Source organism: Alligator sinensis, unplaced genomic scaffold (genome assembly GCF_000455745.1).
Source record: "Alligator sinensis unplaced genomic scaffold, ASM45574v1 scaffold227_1, whole genome shotgun sequence".
Lineage (NCBI taxonomy): Eukaryota > Metazoa > Chordata > Crocodylia > Alligatoridae > Alligator > Alligator sinensis.
The window spans coordinates 2,311,436-2,316,799 of NW_005841966.1; positions in this window are offsets into that span (position 1 = coordinate 2,311,436).

The following is a 5,364-nucleotide window of genomic DNA, read 5'->3' on the forward strand; positions in this document are numbered from 1 at the left end:
TGAGGCAGATCTATAGGAGCCAAAGGAGTTGGAATTAAGTGATAGTCTTGAAGGTCGCACAGTAAAACATGACTTCCATAGGGATAGCCTTGTCTCATGCAAAAATTATCAGGATTTGTGTGACTAAGAGCAGCCATTGTTCTAGATTTTTTAGGACATTAAAAAATGTCCAGGCTGTGCTCTGGATAGATTTCCTACAAAGAGAGTTTTTGTCCCAAATTTGAAAAGATGATCCTAGGTGCTAGACTGCATTCTGACCAGGCCCAACATTCGGAAACTTTACAATTACACCACCTTCAGACTAACTGGCTGCTGCCAATTTCAGGGCTGCTAATGTCTGTGGAGTTTTTGGACCCGTGTCCCAGATTTTGCTCTCTGAAAGTTAAGTCGCTTTAGCCATAACTCATTCTACAGTGAGATAATCCCATTAAATGATTTTAAGGAAATTTACCTATGAAATATTTAGTGTTTTGGGGTGTCACGGCAGAGTCCTACAGGAGGGCCGTGATCTCCTTAGGGCCCCCTCTCCGTGCCTATTCGGCCCAAGGGCACCCTCTATTCTCGCCCACCACATCTTTGATCTTGAGTTAAGTTGGGAGGCTGCCTTACGTCTTCTAGGCACGGTTAGCTGGGACCTCCGTCCCCGTGTTCTCCCGGACCCACCGGGGGTCTCCCTGTACACTCCAGGTACCCTAGCCTTATGGGCTACACGTGGCTTCTACCAACCCCTAATACCACGCCCCAAGCCTCGCAGATGTACTGGACGTTGGTTTGTCAAAATACATGCCCGCTCTCCCTGGGCCTCCTCTGTAGTCGAGCCCACTCTGGGCCTCCTCTAAAATAATCTAGCCCGCTACGGGACTTCGTACCGAGTCTCCGGTCCTTTAGGCCCACCGCACAGCTACCCTCTCTTATCCAGGCTCACCACACTGCTGTCCCCTTTTGCCGGGGACCACTGCAGCACCTTGCCTTTCTCCTGGGGTGTTGTACTGCTAACCCCTTTTGTCAGGGTTCACCGCAGCACCCTGCCCCTATCTGAGGGCTATTGCCGTACTAGCCTCCCGCCGGCCTTGCTACGCCCATCTCAGGCTTCTCAATAGTCCCCCTTCTCTGGGACCTTACATGCCCGCACCAGGCTTCCTGATACTATTGCCCCCTCTCTGGGGCCTGCTGTGTCCCTGATGGGCTCCTTAAGGAGGCCACCCCCTCTCTGGGGCTTGCTGTGCCCCCACTGGGGCTCCCTAATAATGCCACCCCCTCTCTGGGGCTCACTGTGCCCATGCTGGGCTCCCTAACAATGCTGCACCCTCACTGGCACCAGGGTTCCCACACCGCTGGGGTTTCCCCCTGAGAATACTGTGCCCTCACTGGCGCTAGGGCCCCACACCCCTGTGGGTCCCTATGAGGCCTCCTCCAACCCCTTATAGCCTCACCCTTGCCACCAGTGTAATAAACAACAACAACAACAACAACAACAAGCCTCCTGGCTACAACTTAACTTAAGGCCACCTGGCTATAACAACATTGCTCCAATCTCCCAGAGCCACCATCCTTTACTCTGCTCAAGCAATTCTCACATTGCTGCTGCTGCTAGCCTGGCCTTGGTTCTAGGCTTTATAGGAGCCAGGCCCTGCCCTACATTACCAGCTGACTGCCGTCAGGTGTGAGTCAATCTATCTGGAGTTGCCCTGGCAACTCACAGCTGCACTCATTATCCCTGCTAGGGCTTTTCCCCAGCAGTTTTCCCCTCTCTAGGAGCGGGGCAGCGAGGTGCCCCGCGACATGGGGTGTTTTTTTTTGCTTTTCTTTCCAGTAAACCCTTCCCACAACTGGCCAGTACATCTCTATCCAATTTTGGAATCCCATGCTAACATTCAGATCATCCCCTGGCCTCAATCAACACAGCTAAATTAAGTTATTGTAAACTAAATGAATGACGTGGGCAGGACAGATTTTTAGGTCTTCCCAATGCTAAAGGTCCTTCTTATTAGGGGGGGAGGAAGGGACACTGTTCTAGGCTACTATATTTGTGGCCCTTGAGTGAGATAGGGAAGGAGGGTGGCCCCCAAAGATAAAAGCCCTACACTGTATTTGTGTGCTTCAGAGATGTGGTAAGGAGTGTGTATGGCAACAGCCCCCCAAACCTTCCGGTGGCTCCTGCTGACCCAGCTCCAGAGGTAGAACTAGAAAAAAGACACATGGTGGGGGACTGGTTCATGGGCTTGATGAATAGATGAACAGTGCAGGGCCAGCCCTATGGGCTGGATCATGTCCATTCATGGGCAGATCTATGATTTTTGGAGAGCAGAAGATGTGCAACATCACATATTTTTTCTCTAGTTAAAGAGAAGCTAGACACTTTACTAATATACTAGGGGTTAGCACTGTATGATTCAGTTTAAGATCAACTTCTTCAGTGCTGCCTGAATAGAAATACTACTTCTCCTCCCATGCATATGGTTTTAAAGTTTGGGTGGGGCAGGAATCAAGGTGGGGGGTGCAATTGTACTACTGCACCCCCCTTCTCCCGATCTGCCTCTGGGCCCACGTACTCTCCCCCGGCCCACTCCACCAACTGGATCCAGTGACCATGGTACTGGCTGTAGCAAATCCATAACTGTGCCGCACACAGCTTCCATTCTGTCTGGTCCAGGACACATCATATGTGATGCCCGCTCCAGCCAGTCTGCTACTTTGCCATGTGCAGCAGGTCTCCTAAACCAGGTGCAGTAGGCACTATGTGCAGCACTGTCCTGGATTAGCCAGAGTGGGTACTTGATCTGACAAGGGTGGGGGACCCCCTTCACCGTATGCCCATTCTAATACCCATTCTGGCTGATCCAGGACTGTGTCACACACAGCACCCACTCCAGGACCTAGGTTGTATGTGGTACTCTCCCCAGTCTAGCTGGAGTGGGCACCATGGGCAGCTCATGTCCCAGACAGGCGAGAGTGAGCACTGTGTGTGGCCCAGTTCCAGACTGGTCAGCAGGTACTGTGGGCACTAGGGCCAGGATGCACAGTGGCGGGTCCTAGACTGGCCCTGCATGGGTGCTGCGTGTAAAGGTCCTGGAGCAGGTGCCACACAGGGTCAGTCTAGCACCCACCCCATGTGGCCTGTGGCTCAACTCAAGAACCAGGTTCAGCACCAGGGGCTGGAGGATGGGAATCCACAGGCTGGCCAGATCTTTGACACTCCTGGCCTAGGGAGTCCATCGATAGCAAGCAGAGGAACTCTGTCTTGAGTGTCAGTTACCACAGAATCTCCTGCCTGCTGCACTTGGAGCACTGTGGAATTTGTTTTCTGTTAATACTGATGCATGGCAAGCTTCCCACAGATGAATGTGACATCTTAATCATAATAAGCCCTCAATTGTTCAATATATTCCTATTTAATGGTAAAGTTACTGACTTTTAAGGAGCAGTATCTGGGATCCAGTCCTGGATAGTCCACACACCACCACAATAGGAAGCAGTTTACACCACTTCTGGTTTTGGTCATTGTGGACACCATTATGTAACAGATAGGCTACTTAGCTCTGCTCAGAACCAAAGCTAAGTAAGGTAGCCATGTTCATACAGTTCAGAGAGGCACAGCTAGTTAACTGATGTGGGCACAGCTCTGTGTTAATGCATCTTCCTGAACAGGAAGCAGTGTGGCTATCTCCTAATTTAGAGGCCTTATAGCTGTGTTCCTGTGGTTCCAGGCAGCATTGTGCTGCCTCCTCTCAACAGATACATGGGGGCAGTAAGAAGACTTACTTTTTGGAGTCATACGTTAAGGTTTACTATTAGGCTCCTACTTTTGGAAAGCCCTGTGCACAGGTCTGGTATTTGTTTCTTATTCTTTCCTAAATAGAGAGTAGCTAGCTGTGTTTTCTAGACAACCGCACTAATAGCAGCTGCCAGTGTTATGGCTGAAATCCTAGTCTGGGGAGGGGGAGGAAGGGAACCTCGAGCAGCTGGGACTTGTACAACTGGATGGTCTGCACTACCCTCGGCCCAGCCCTGAGCAGAACACCGTGGCACTGCTCTGGGACCAGGATTTTCAAAGTCAGGGTGAAACCCTATTTCACAGAGTTCTTAGGGACATGCATCCCAGAAATTCAGAACTGTCCTGGAAAATCCAGCATGCTTTGTCTCTTTCCTTAATGGGGAACTTCTGCATACAACTTCTGAGGGCCACGTGGCATGGGGTTTTTTTGGAGGGGGGTGGGGGTTTGAAGCAATGTCTCCTTCAGTAAGAGTGCTCCTAGGAGTCAAGTGACGGGAGGTGTTTTCAGGATCCTGGCTCAGCGTTGTTTTGCATTGATGCGACTATGCCTTGAGGCTGTCACCTCTCACAAAACTGAGATGCAAACAGCGAAATCTCTCACCTCAAAACCGATTTACACCAAACGGCTGAATGAGTTTCTTCCCAGCAAGCGAGTCATGAAGGGTGGGAGCTAGCTGTGGCTCTAGTGGGGAAGAGTGGGCACGTGGGCACATGGAGGGAAAGATTTTTGGCATGATCTCTGAGGCAAGAATTTTAAAGTGATATCTAGGACCTGAGCAAGGGTATGGTGGTACCCACAAGCTTGTCTGAGTCCATCCCAACCCTGCCATGGGTTATGGGGGTGTGTGTGCAGTGATATCTAGGACCTGAGCATAGGTGACATGTAGGTGGGACACCGGGGGGGCGGGGGCGTGGGGGGGGGGGGGGGGGGGAGGGGGGGGGGGGGGGGGGGGGAGAAGAAAGCATGTGCCCCCGCCCCCGGACACCGCTCATTCCCCCCTGACAGCGAGCCCTCTGGCTGGTAGGGGGCACGGATTAGGAGTGTCGCCGATAGGGAGGCCAGAGCAGGTGCGTTGCGGGTAGGGGGGCACTTCCGCCACCACCATGCTGCTGGTATGCTTGGTGACCGGCCGCTGGAGGGACCCCCTCCCCCAGACTTGAGGGGCACCAGTCGCCCATGGACCTGAGCAAGGGTACTGTGGCACCCACAAGCTTGTCTGAGTCCACCCTGACCCTGTCATGGGTCCTGGCTGTGTGTGTGCAGCTGCAAGTGTGGCCTGGCAGGACACACGTGGCGGGTGCCTGCATTGGCACAATGTGACGCTGCGCTGACGGGGGCGAGCAGCCCTGGAGCTTCGCTGGACCACGGGCAACTACAAGATGCCCCCACAGCCGCCCCCCTAGTGCTGGGACAGTCAAGTCTCTCAGACCCCAGCCGCCAGGCCTGCTGGGGATGGAGGCGCTCGGGGCCACGCTGCGTGCGGCGAGGGGTAAACCGCGGGGAGTGCAGTCCCCCCACCCTCCCCCGACGGGGGCTCCGTGCTCTGGCGCACAACAAAGAGAGGGGCGGGCGCAGCAGCCCCTCCCCC